At 41.4% G+C, this 14,815-nt stretch overlaps 1 long non-coding RNA gene across 1 annotated transcript; it reads left to right on the top strand.

Moving 5' to 3' along the window:
- Nucleotides 1–862: 862 nt before the first annotated feature.
- LOC117337837 lies at nucleotides 863–6,072 on the top strand. The gene is made up of 2 exons (XR_004534905.1): nucleotides 863–1,261; nucleotides 5,439–6,072. It is a non-coding gene; the product is annotated as an uncharacterized LOC117337837 (long non-coding RNA).
- The last annotated feature ends 8,743 nt before the right edge of the window (nucleotides 6,073–14,815 follow it).

Genomic DNA, 14,815 nt, shown 5'->3' with positions numbered 1-14,815 from the left:
CTCTGGTTATTGTACTGGAGGCCGTTAGGTTAAATCAAAGTATCTCACTCGTTATTGTACTGGAGATCGTTAGGTTACATCAAAGTATCTATCTCGTTATTGTACTGGAGACCGTTAGGTTACATCAAAGTATCTATCTCGTTATTGTACTGGAGACCGTTAGGTTACATCAAAGTATCTCGTATGTTATTGTACTGGAGACCGTTAGGTTACATCAAAGTATATCGCTCGTTATTGTACTGGACATCGTTAGGTTAAATCAAAGTATCTTGCTCGTTATTGTACTGGAGATCGTTAGGTTACATCAAAGTATCTATCTCGTTATTGTACTGGAGACCGTTAGGTTACATCAAAGTATCTCGTATGTTATTGTACTGGAGACCGTTAGGTTAAATCAAAGTATCTTGCTCGTTATTGTACTGGAGACCGTTAGGTTACATCAAAGTATCTGGCTCGTTATTGTACATGAGCTGTTAGGTAAAATTAGGTCAAATTATTTCGTTGATTTAATAATCGCCAGATCGCAATTCCTTTATTGTAGACAACCTGGTGTCAAACTTTAGGGGAACAAGTAAGAAAAGAGTTCCAAGTGATAGTGTAAGTGATAAGCACGAACTGCAGCGATTTACGCCCACGTCTGAATACTCGACAAAGAATAGCCAGTCAAAGTTAATTTCACATTTCATTTTCTCTTTTTTCCCACTACAGAGCAACGTGACCTTATAATCTAATATGTGCATTGCGACTTTTGTATTTAGAAAAAAAAAACATCAGATTATGTGTTGTTATTTCTGTAGTTGTAGAATTTTAGAAATGGGTTCTTCACCTAAGCGACCACGTGCACGTGCCCCTACCCCCTCTCTTCCTCCCTCTGACGTCTAATACCACTAAACACTGTATTGGTCCACAGGGGCTGTGTATTGGTCAACACATTGTGCGTTGCACATTATCGCACTTGTAAGCGTGCCACGCTGGCTTTATGACACAGAAAAACTGAATCGATTGCGCGGGGTAAGCTCAAGCCTTCACCATTCCGCCCAGAACACAGCCTCTTCAGTGTATCGTAGACATTGACACGTGATAACGTCAACATCCCGTGTTTATTACGTCTTCGTCTGATATCGGTGCCATTTTGGACTTATCCTCGTCGTGTCCATGGCAGTGGCAGCGGCGTCAGCCGGAGGCTGTTCTGCGACTAGGAGACATGACTATGCTGACGACGATGTACGACTCCCATGGGACAAGAAAAAATCCAAACAGGGTATGTATGGTAGGCGGGGGGATACGAATCGAGATCTACAGATAATAGTGTGTATTGGTGGTTTGAACACAAACACTTAACACACTACATTCCAGCTACATCATCTAGTACATCGTTGAGCACTCATCTATAAATAGCGTTCGAGGTTTCCCGCTCTATTCTACATAATTGATTGCCAAAGTCAATAAGCGCAGCACAGGAGTGACCCATTCTTTGTGACCTTAGCTACTGCGATGGCGTTAAACCCGCCAGAAGAATACGCGGATAATGTTTCCAAATCTAATGCAGTCTGCGGTTCCCCGCATCTTTGTCTGATTCCGTTTGCATTAGATCATTGGCCTCTTGAGGGATGTTCCTATGTGTTTACTGCCTTGGAGTACAGACATCCGTGGTTATATTAACTATGCCATCAGCCTGATAAAACGGATCTTTGTTTACTAACGCACAATACCCTATACAAAGGTAGTTTATCACAGTCAATTAAAACAACTAATTAGGAGTTTATCGCAGTCAATTAAAACAACTAATTAGGGCGTTTTATTAGATTGTGGAGCAGGTAGTGTCCTAGTGAGGTAGATTTTTATTTTGATGACGTGGAGGAGTCGGTGAAACAAAGTCTCCTTACAAACCCCATCTTCACAATCAATTCTACTGAGACACTCCTTAAAGAAGAGTGAAATATTTTTAAAAATTTAAAAACGACTAACAGATAAGAATGTAGAAACAAATATGTAAGTTATTTTATGATTATTTCGAAAACCTTGTAGTTTTTGCGTACCATGTATTTGGATGGAGAAGCAGTATTTAATTTCAATAACTATACTTTGGATACTTATAATATTGTACCTACTAAAAGAAAAAAAAACGAAAGAGAAAATCACATTTAAATATTACCGGACAATGGCTACATAACTGTATCACACAACTGTTACGTCCTTCAAGGACTCGTCAGTGATGTTAGGGAATACAGCTGTTACGTCCTTCAAGGACTCGTCAGTGATGTTAGGGACATCATACAGATGTTGCGTCCTTCAAGGACTCGTCAGTGATGTTAGGGACATCATACAGATGTTGCGTCCTTCAAGGACTCGTCAGTGATGTTAGGGAATACAGCTGTTACGTCCTTCAAGGCCTCGTCATTGATGCCAGGGACATCATACAGCTGTTACGTCCTTCAAGGACTCGTCAGTGATGCCAGGGACATTTTGCAGCTGTTGCGTTCTTTTAGGACTCGCGGTTATGATGGGGACATCATACAGCTGTTACGTCCTTCAATGACTTGTCAGTGATGTTAGGGACATATAACTGTAACGTCCTTCAAGGACTCGTCAGTGATGCTAGGAACATCGTACAGCTGTTACGTCCTTCAAGGAATCGTCAGTAACGATAGGGATATCATACAGCTGTTACGTCCTTCAAGGACTCGTCAGTGACGTTAGTGACATCGTACAGCTGTTACGTCCTTCAATGACTCGTCAGTGATGCTAGGGACATCCTGCAGCTGTTACGTCCTTCAAGGACTCGTCAGTGATGTTAAGAACATCATATAACTGTAACGTCCTTCAAGGACTCGTCAGTGATGCCAGGGACATCATGCAGCTGTTACGTCCTTCAATGACTCGTCAGTTATGCTAGGGACATCATACATCTGTTGCGTTCTTTTAGGACTTGCGGTTATGATGGGGTACATCATACAGCTGTTACGTCCTTCTAGGACTCGTCGTTGAAGATGGGACATCATACAGCTGTTGCGTCCTTCAAGGACTCGTCAGTGATGTTAGGGACATCATATAACTGTAACGTCCTTCAAGGACTCGTCAGTGATGCTATGGGCATCATACAGTTGTTATGTCCTTCTAGGACTCGTCACTGATGCTAGGAACATCATATAACTGTAACGTCCTTCAGGGACTCGTCAGTGATGCTATGGGCATCATACAGTTGTTATGTCCTTCTAGGATTCGTCACTGATGCTAGGAACATCATATAACTGTAACGTCCTTCAAGGACTCGTCAGTGATGCTATGGTCATCATACAGTTGTTATGTCCTTCTAGGACTCGTCACTGATGCTAGGAACATCATATAACTGTAACGTCCTTCAAGGACTCGTCAGTGATGCTATGGGCATCATACAGTTGTTATGTCCTTCTAGGACTCGTCACTGATGCTAGGAACATCATAACTGTAACGTCCTTCAAGGACTCGTCAGTGATGCTATGGGCATCATACAGTTGTTATGTCCATCTAGGACTCGTCGGTAATGATGGGGACATCATACGGCTGCTAAGTCCTTCAAGGACGCATCAGTAATGAAAAGGTCATAATAGAGTTCTTAAGTCCTTCAAGGACTTGTCAGTGATGCAAGGGACATCATACGACTGTTACGTCCTTCTAGGACATATCGGTGATGATAAGGACATCATACAGCTGTTACATTCTTCTAGGACTCGTTAGTGATCATAGGGAAATCACACAGCTGTTACGTCCTTCTAGGACTCGTTAGAAATGTTGGGGACATCACACAGCTGTTACGTCCTTCTAGGAATTGTCAATGATGCTAGGGACACGAGTTTTACGTCCTTCAATTACTCGTCAGTGATTTGTGGCTAAACGATGGAAAAGCAGTCAGCGATATGTTTTGAGCTTATGGAGTTATTTAGTGTGTTATTTATTTTGTTTTCATTCAAGCATTTGAGACTCCAATACAGATAAGTAAATCAAAACTGGTACAGCGTAAGAAGGTCACTGCCCACACAGGATGTCCTGTTCCAAACAGTTAGTATTTACTTAATATTTACCCAATTTTCCCTTTCGGCCCTAGCTGATGTTCTATATAGCAGCCTCTCGAAACACGCTGCAACATATACATTCACTTGGCATACACACAAAATGTTCAAACATTGTATTCGGTCTGTGTCTAACTCGATGGTGTAAACATGACGTGAACTTGACAGTTTAAGTAAATATAGAAAAACAAAATTCATTATTAATCAACAATTATTCAACCATTCTCGTTTCATACCAAATTTGTCAGTCGTTTTGATATATTTGTCAACTATCATGTTTCGGTCACAGAGACTCGTCATGAATTCCCTTATCTATACGTAAACATATCTGACAGACATGGTGTCAGGGCCAGTAGAAACTCGGAATAGGGCTTGACACGTCCCTATGACTAAGAATAGATATCGCATATTACGCATAATCATTTAAATATCATGTAATTATTTCATTAATAAAAACACATGTGCATGTACCTGTTACAATGTATTTTCAGAACATGGCGTTGATAGATGTTGTCTATTGCCCAGTTCCATTTCCTGGCAAGATCGTTACAATGTTATACATTGTATCATCAATGGGATTGATATCTTTAGACCGTTACAATGTTATATCATCGATGGGATTGAATTCTTAAGACCGTTACAATGTTATATCATCGATGGGATTGAATTATTAAGACCGTTACAATGTTATACATTGTATCATCAATAGGATTGATTTGTTAAGACCGTTGCAATGTTATATCATCAATGGCATTGGTTTCAATGTGCATTGTACATTTGTATATCGTCAATGGGATTGATTTCCCAAGACCGTTACAATGTTATATCATCAATGGGATTGATTTCCCAAGACCGTTGCAATGTTATATCGTCAATGGGATTGATTTCCCAAGACCGTTGCAATGTTATATCGTCAATGGGATTGATTTCTTTAGACCGTAACAATGTTATATCATCGATGGGATTGCTTTATCAATGGGATTCATTTTTCAAATATTACTGATTGATTATCAGAATTGATATCCATACCGATATTATCATCTCTGGTTTTGATGTGTGTACGAGTAAAATCTATAAGCATATTTCTTGTGGACATATGGAAATTTGACGAATACATATTGTTTGCTATTATTGTCTTCGGTTTAAAACTACCATAATTCTTTATTTCATCGACAGGAAAGAACAAAATCATCAAAACTTAAAACCCAAATAATGCTTTGTTTCACGAAATAAACAAGAAAAACATCAAAATGCGTCATTAACAGGAAAGAATAATAATACTTTGTTCCATTAACTGGAAAGAACACACACATTAAAACTTCCAAATCATTAGTAAATCATTGTTTCAATAACTTGAAGTAACAATGATTGTTTTTTCCTCCTTTACAGGAAAGAACAAATACACCAAAACGTCCACCAAACCCACCTCAGTAAGCAGCTCTCCGAAGAAAGAGGACGAGACGAAACCACCCAGTGCTAAGTGTAGTGTTTTGTAGCGGTACTGACGACTGTCTCGTCATGACGGGTACCAGACAGTTAACACCCAGTGCTGAGTCGAGTTATTTACAGCAGTATGGACGATTGTTGTCATGACGAGTACAGATTGGCTTTATTATTCGCACACACCGTACAATCAAACATGGAGTACAAATAATATCGCTATCGATATGTACTATATCACCTGCGTCAGCTGAGGAGGAAAAGCATTGTCCAGAGTTCAAAGGGCAACCATCATCCTGGACAATACCGTAGTTCAACATATTCCATTTGTTGTTTTCTAACAATACCTAGGTAGGAGCTATTTCATTCGCTATGAATTATATGAAGTACTTTACCTTTTTCATTAGTGTGCCAATATCTTATCTCGCTCCTCGACGATAACAGCATGGTCAGACCTGTTTCATCCATTGGAATCTGACAGTTTAAAGTTCATTTTAGTATTGGAAAAATACGTGTAGTCTCGCGCTTAGATTGTATCTGCTGAAGAGGAAATAAAAGATGTGTTTTAATTCGCTTTAAAAAATTGTACGTCTTTTTTATGAAGTGTCTTGACACCGTGTCAAAACAACACACTAGAACTGAAGCTGTGGTTTCTCACTGCTAACATTGCTGTAATATGGGCTTTGATGGCCGAGTTCTATTCGTCGCGTTGGCGCCCCCAAGTTTACGCGCCAACGCGAAACATTATACAATGCTATATGTAAAAAAAAATATCTCTAAAGAAATGCCTTCAAACTGACAAGTGATTCAATTGGTCAGGGCAGTTCTTGGTTACGATACTGTCATTATGATTGATCAGCCGTATTTGGTATCTGTAGATGGTATTTTATATATAGTGCGTTGATGGCAGCAGAATATGCTAGACAATGGGTTGTCATTGATTTCATATAATAGTTTCGGTGTTTCGCTCGGACTTTCTAGCATTGTAAAGGTATATGGTCTGTCTCGACCATATTTGATGCACACAGAAGAAAGGACACAGACTTGCATTATCAGACACGTCACCACTTTTTTGGTATATGAGTTGAATTTTTTATACACTTTCTAGTTGAATTTTAGGGATTTCGTGTCACGTTACCGACGGGTTAAGATAGGTTCAATTCTAACTCAAAATGAGGACAGTGAAAACGAAACCAATAGGCATATTTTATCGCGCATACTACAAGTAACGAAAATAAAGTTATTTCCAGGGGTAAATCATTGAAAATATTTGCTGGGCAATGTCTTCATTCTTTGATATGTTTCATATTATTCCATCATACATAAGGGTTTGGTTGGATAACATTAAAATTCGACAAAAGAAAGTCGAAATAAAAAAAAAAGCGTATTCTACCTCAAAATTGGTTAAGTGATGACAAATGATGAACAAAGTCTAGAGTTGGGCGGAAACGAAAACAATTGAAAAAGTACCAGAATATGACCAGATGAGCCAGGGTATTAATTGTCTTGTGCTTCATCCTCGACACTCGTCGCACAAATCTGGGTCAAATATTTAATTTGATTACTTGAATCATAAAGTCTCGTTCTCAAAACGAGAACTGGAATATGTTGACAACGGAACTAACTAACGAGCCACACGAGAAGACATTGAACAGGTCCATCTCCTTTCCTGTCAGTGGCACATTCAGCTACTCGCACCTCCGTTGCTTATAAGTCCCCTGCCGTTTGAAAAACGGGGGGACTATAGGTTTACCCTCCGTCCGTCTGTCTGTCCTGTCCGTCCGTCTGTCTGTCACGCAATAGTTGTCCGGACAACTCCTTCTAAAGTATTGCTCCGATTTTAATGAAACTTGGTATACATGATCAGTATAACATGTAGTTGTGCATCCCACATTTTTTTTTTCGAAAAACCAATTTTCAAAATGGCCGCCGACTTCTCATTGGTTGAGACTTGTCCGGACAACTCCTCCTCAAGTACTACTCCGATTTTAACGAAACTTGGTATTCATGATCAGTACATGTAGCTTTGGATCCTACATTTTTTTCTGAAAAACCAATTTTCAAAATGGCCGCCGACTTCTCATTGGTTGAGACTTGTCCGGACAACTCCTCCTAAAGTACTACTCCGATTTTAACGAAACTTGGTATACATGATCAGTATAACATGTAGTTGTGCATCCCACATTTTTTTTCAAAAATTCATTTTTCAAAATGGCTGCCGGCTTCTCATTGGTTGAGGCTTGTCCGGACAACTCCTCCTAAAGTACTACTCCGATTTTAACGAAACTTGGTATACATGATCAGTATAACATGTAGTTGTGCATCCCACATTTTTTTTTAATCCATTTTTCAAAATGGCCGCCGGCCTCTCATTGGTTGAGGCTTGTCCGGACAACTCCTCCTAAAGTACTACTCCGATTTTAACGAAACTTGGTATGCATGATCAGTATAACATGTAGTTGTGCATCCCACATTTTTTTCAAAAAATTATTTTTCAAAATTGCCGCCGGCTTCTCATTGGTTGAGGCTTTCCCGGACAACTCCTCCTAAAGTACTACTCCGATTTTAACGCAACTTGGTATGCATGATCAGTATAACATGTAGTTAAAAAATGGGAAATAAATAGGTGCACTCCTAGGTCAGGCAGGGGACTTTGTATTGCTGTTGCAATACTATCCATCCTTGTTGTATGTGTCACAATTGTGGTCGTGCATGTAATTCTTCTTATCAAATGCGTTAGTAAGACATCCACAGGACCATGCGTTAGTAGGACATCCACAGGACCATGCGTTAGTAGGACATCGACAGGACCATGGGCTAGTAGAACATCCACAGGACCATGCGTTAGTAGGACATCCACAGGATCATGCGTTACTAGGACATCCGCAGGACCAGGCGTTAGTAGGACATCCACATGACCATGCGTTAGTAGAACATCCACAGGACCTTGTGTTAGTAGGACATCCATAGAACCATGCGTTAGTAAGACATCCACAGGACCATGCGTTAGTAAGACATCCACAGGACCATGCGTTAGTAAGACATCCACAGGACCATGCGTTAGTAGGACATCCACAGGACCTTGTGTTAGTAGGACATCCATAGAACCATGCGTTGGTAAGATATCCACAGGACCATGCATTAGTAGGACATCCACAGGACTATGCGCTAATAAGACATCCACAGGCCCATGCGTTAGGACATCCACAGGACTATGTGTTAGTAGGACATCCACAGGACCATGCGTTAGTAGGACATCCACAGGACCATGCGTTAGTAGGATATCAACAGGACCATGCGTTAGTAGGACATCCACAGGACCATGCGTTAGTAGGATATCCACAGGACCATGCGTTAGTAGGACATCCACAGGACCATGCGTTATTAGGAAATCCACAGGACCATGCATTATTAGGACATCCACAGGACCATTCGTTAGTAGGACATCCGCAGGACCATGTGTTAGTAGGACATCCACAGGACCATGCGTTAGTAGGACATCCACAGGACCATGGGCTAATAGGACATCCACAGGACCATGCGTTAGTAGGACATCCACAGGATCATGCGTTACTAGGACATCCGCAGGACCAGGCGTTAGTAGGACATCCACATGACCATGCGTTAGTAGAACATCCACAGGACCTTGTGTTAGTAGGACATCCATAGAACCATGCGTTAGTAAGACATCCACAGGACCATGCGTTAGTAAGACATCCACAGGACCATGCGTTAGTAAGACATCCACAGGACCATGCGTTAGTAGGACATCCACAGGACCTTGTGTTAGTAGGACATCCATAGAACCATGCGTTGGTAAGATATCCACAGGACCATGCATTAGTAGGACATCCACAGGACCATGCGCTAATAAGACATCCACAGGCCCATGCGTTAGGACATCCACAGGACCATGTGTTAGTAGGACATCCACAGGACCATGCGTTAGTAGGACATCAACAGGACCATGCGTTAGTAGGATATCAACAGGACCATGCTTTAGTAGGACAACCACAGGACCATGCGTTAGTAGGACATCCACAGGACCATGCGTTAGTAGGACATCCACAGGACCATGTGTTAGTAGGACATCCACAGGACCATGCGTTAGTAGGATATCCACAGGACCATGCGTTAGTAGGATATCCACAGCACCATGCGTTAGTAGGACATCCACAGGACCATGTGTTAGTAGGGACATCCACAGGACCATGCGTTAGTAGGACATCCACAGGACCAAGCGTTAGTAGGACATCCACAGGACCATGCGTTAGTAGGACATCCACAGGACCAATGCGTCACTAGGACATCCACAGGACCATGCGTTATTAGGATATCCACAGGACCATGCGTTAGTAGGATATCCACAGGACCATGCGTTAGTAGGACATCCACAGGACCATGCGTTAGGACATCCACAGGACCATGCGTTAGTAGGATATCCACAGGACCAAACGTTAGTAGGATATCCACAGCACCATGCGTTATTAGGATATCCACAGGACCATGCGTTAGTAGGATATCCACAGGACCATGCGTTAGTAGGACATCCACAGGACCATGTGTTAGTGGGACATCCACAGGACCATGCGTTAGTAGGATATCCACAGGACCAAACGTTAGTAGGATATCCACAGCACCATGCGTTAGTAGGACATCCACAGGACCATGTGTTAGTGGGACATCCACAGGACCATGCGTTAGTAGGATATCCACAGGACCAAACGTTAGTAGGACATCCACAGGACCATGCGTTAGTAGGACATCCACAGGACCAATGCGTCACTTGGACATCCACAGGACCATGCGTTATTAGGACATCCACAGGACCATGCATTATTAGGACATCCACAGGACCATTCGTTAGTAGGACATCCGCAGGACCATGCGTTAGTAGGACATCCACAGGACCATGCGTTAGTAGGACATCAACAGGGCCATGCGTTAGGACATCCACAGGACCTTGTGTTAGTAGGACATCCACAGGACCATGTGTTAATAACACATCCACAGGACCATGCGTTAGTAGGACATCCACAGGACCATGCGTTAGTAGGACATCCCCAGGACCATGCGTTAGTAGGATATCCACAAGACCATGCGTTAGTAGGACATCCACAGGACCATGCGTTAGTAGGACATCCACAGGACCATGCGTTAGTAGGACATCCACAGGACCATGCTTTAGTAGGACAACCACAGGACCATGCGTTAGTAGGATATCCACAAGACCATGCGTTAGTAGGATATCCACAGGACCATGCGTTAGTAGGACATCCACAGGCCAATGTTGTCACGCTCGCATAACTAGATAAGTAAACATGGTAAGTATTTTTGTGGTGTTTCTATGTGGTATGTATGTAGGGTTTATATTTAGTGGTGCGCTACCTATAAGTCGGACCTCTCTGTCAGGTAAGTATTTTCGATAAGGCGCGAGAGATACCAGATGACGGGCGATCGGTAAGGCACGCTCTGGACGGAGGATCGTTCGAAGTATTGGAGACATTGTTATATTTGTCTCATATGAGTGAAAGCACAGAAAGCTGACTGTGGTAAGTGTTTGCCCCTTTTTGGTTTATATTGCCCATGTATTTATCCGATTGGATTATAGTATTTACCTGTAGGAGACCGGTCAAGCATTTATAGTTGATGCGGTCCACTCGTGCGTGACTGAGTTGTTTACGTGTATGTTTGAATTTCTATAACTGGTTATTGTTTTATCTATATGTTATAATGGTAACTATAGTATCAATAAGCTGTATCAGCAAGATATTTGTATATCAGTCATGTATTAGTTGTATACGGGCCAGTTATTGTCATGTATTTAGTGTAAAGTAAGCGTATGCGTTTTCTATAGGTATGGAGGCCCATAGGAGATAGACTGTAATTATTTATTGTACGCTGTGGACCCGCATGTTTACCTAACTGGTAATTCGCATAAGTATGCTATATTATTCAGTAATTATAGTAATATTTAAGTAATGTTATTTAATTATCATGAATTTATATATAATTGTATATCTAGAAACCCCAGTTTGTTAGGAGTGTAAATGTATGGAAGCGCGTAAGTGAAATAAATATCTAGCTCTTGTATACGCGAAGAGACTTTTAAACTACCTGGAATATTACGGATTTCTACAAACTATGTCCTATTTTCTGTATTTACCAGCTTTCTACCGTGGATTATCAATGGAACTGGGTGAGATGGACCAGCCAACACAGCAACAGTTTTGACCATGACAGGGTCATCTACATGTGATATTCAGTGGCGGTATAACCCAGCCTTGTTTCCCGGTGATACAGTTGACTCATATAAGTCAGTGGTCAACAGTTCGACCTACATGTATACCTGTGTGGTTTCCATGTGGCAGTGATGATGATTCCGATATCGGCTGATTGTTGCGTTAACACTGAAGTGTTATGAGATACTGAAGTATCTACATCTACACTCATAGCTGGCTACTCATGTGACGTGATAAGGACAGAGGACCAGAGGAGTTGATTGGAAAGGAAGAGGACAGAACTTTTAAAAAGACTGTATATATCCTTATGTGTAGTGTGAGTGTGAGTGTGTGTGCATTTTGTATATATAATAGCCTTATAAATACTGTAAATAAATATGTATATACTGTATAGAATGCTTTATTGTGTTATCAATACTGGGTATGGCTGTGCCGCTCTGACCACAGTTACAAATGTGTTAGGATATCCACAGGACCATGCTTTAGTAGGACAACCACAGGACCATGCGTTAGTAGGATATCCACAAGACCATGCGTTAGTAGGATATCCACAGGACCATGCGTTAGTAGGACATCCACAGGACCATGCGTTAGTAGGACATCCACAGGACCATGCGTTAGTAGGACATCCACAGGACCATGCGTTAGTAGGACATCCACAGGACCATGCGTTAGTAGGACATCCACAGGACCATGCGTTAGTAGGATATCCACAGGACCATGCGTTAGTAGGACATCCACAGGACCATGCGTTAGTAGGACATCCACAGGACCATGCGTTAGTAGGACATCCACAGGACCATGCGTTAGTAGGACATCCACAGGACCATGCTTTAGTAGGACAACCACAGGACCATGCGTTAGTAGGATATCCACAGGACCATGCGTAAGTAGGATATCCACAGGACCATGCGTTAGTAGGATATCCACAAGACCATGCGTTAGTAGGACATCCACAGGACCATGCGTTAGTAGGAATCCACGGGACCATGCGTTAGGACATCCACAGGACCTTGTGTTAGTAGGACATCCACAGGACCATGTGTTAATAAGACATCCACAGGACCATGCGTTACTAGGACATCCACAGGACCATGCGTTACTAGGACATCCACAGGACCATGTGTTAGTAGGACATCCACAGGACCATACGTTAGTAGGACATCCACAGGACCATGTGTTAGTAGGATATCCACAGGACCATGCGTTAGTAGGATATCCACAGGACCATGCGTTAGTAAGACATCCACAGGACCATGCGTTAGTAGGACATCCACAGGACCATGCGTTAGTAGGACATCCACAGGACCATGCGTTAGTAGGACATCCACGGGACCATGCGTTAGTAGGACATCCACAGGACCATGCGTTGGTAGGACTACAGTATGTATGTCGCCCTTCAACCACTGGGTCCTATATATTCTGACATTGCTATTGATATCTGTATACGTTATCCTCTAAAACTAGATTCCCTGCCACTATTTCTTATTGTATGCATGTTCCCCAATGTTCTAGTATTTTCTGCCAGAAGTCGGCGATTTTGTGATATTACTCTGATTGTTGTTGTCAAACTTTGGAATTTGTAACTTAGATGCAAAGAAAGACACAAAAACTGGTATCCAAATTCAATCAATTTATTCAGTTAAGTCGTGAATGGTAAGTTCATTCACTGTCTCCAAGGTCAAAAATTGTAATAATGTCGTTTTGTTAGCATGTTTAATTTATTCATCTTTTACTCTTTCAGGCAGCACTCTCACATTCTCGCCAATCATCGAAATCAATTCCATTTTCGTACGGTTTATATCTTTCTCTAAGTTCATTCACTCATTCTGACGATCAGTTACGTTAACACGGAAAGATTATTGTAGCTACCACAAGGCAACATATGTGATAACATTTGACAGTTTAGCTTACTTCCTGTCATACCATACGCTAATAACGAAGGTAAATGTGCTAAATGAGATACTGTACCAGGTAAACAGTCCCCAATTAAAGAGCGTCTTAAGTTTTGTTCTTGTGTATTAGCGTATCGGTAGAATGATATACATATACACAATTACCACTCCCAGTGCTTGATTTCCTGCATTCTTCAGTAAACGTAGTATAACAGGGTTTTGATTTTGAATAACATTATTTGGATCAGTGAAGAGTAAACTAGCTAGGTTAAATTTATTTGTCTTTCTTTATATTAAATATCGTTTGTTATGTTTGTTTTCTTCAGCGTCAAGCAGTGTTTTCTTTTCAAGTCTTAAAGCATCCTTTTCACTTTTCAAACTTTCAACTTCGGACCGAAGAGACTATTTTCTGGTCTTTGAATTTCAGTAGAGCGCACATGGGATTGCATTGACCTCTGGGCCCAGTTGTTCAAAGGGTCATTAAGCTAATCACAGTTTTACAACAATTTTAAAATCCTGATAAATAATTTCTGATAAAACTAACTTGACAAAATTTCATGAAACTATAACACTCCTCAGTTGCCTCCTACCTGCCTATTTTAAGGAATAATACACTCAGAGGTTTTGAAGTAAAGGCAAAAGGAGATTTCACTAATCTAGTGATTAAGCTAATCAACTTTTGAACAACTGATTCGATTAGTAATGGGAAAATTTATTTCCTATTAAACGGCAAAGATCGAAAATCAATTATCCTTTTCATTATCGCCCATTGTCACCTAGAACTTCAGAATCAGTACCAATAGCATCCTCCTCATAGCACCACGACATGAATCACAGTACATCCATGTTGAATCAGACTGACCTGTAGATTCCAAAAACACATCATACATTTTCGCCGTTTGGGGATCACAGAGTCCGCATTCCGGTCACAGTCCATGTTGTAAGACCGTTAAGGGGGGGGGGGGGGGGGGGGGGGGGGGGGGGGGGGGGGGGGGGTTGGGGGGGGGGGGGTGGGGGGGGGGGGGGGGGGGGTTAAAAATTGAATGTTTTTTTGGGAAACCTCCTTTTTCGCCAAAAGGTATTAAAAAATTTGGGGAAAAAAATAAAGTGAATCACCAATGAACCAAAAAATTTAAAAATAATAAAAGAAAAGAAAGAAAAAAAAAAACCCGACAATCTGTCTTTAAAA

This window comes from Pecten maximus, chromosome 11 (assembly GCF_902652985.1).
Source record: "Pecten maximus chromosome 11, xPecMax1.1, whole genome shotgun sequence".
Taxonomy (NCBI): domain Eukaryota; kingdom Metazoa; phylum Mollusca; class Bivalvia; order Pectinida; family Pectinidae; genus Pecten; species Pecten maximus.
This window is presented reverse-complemented; position numbering and strand designations above follow the sequence as displayed.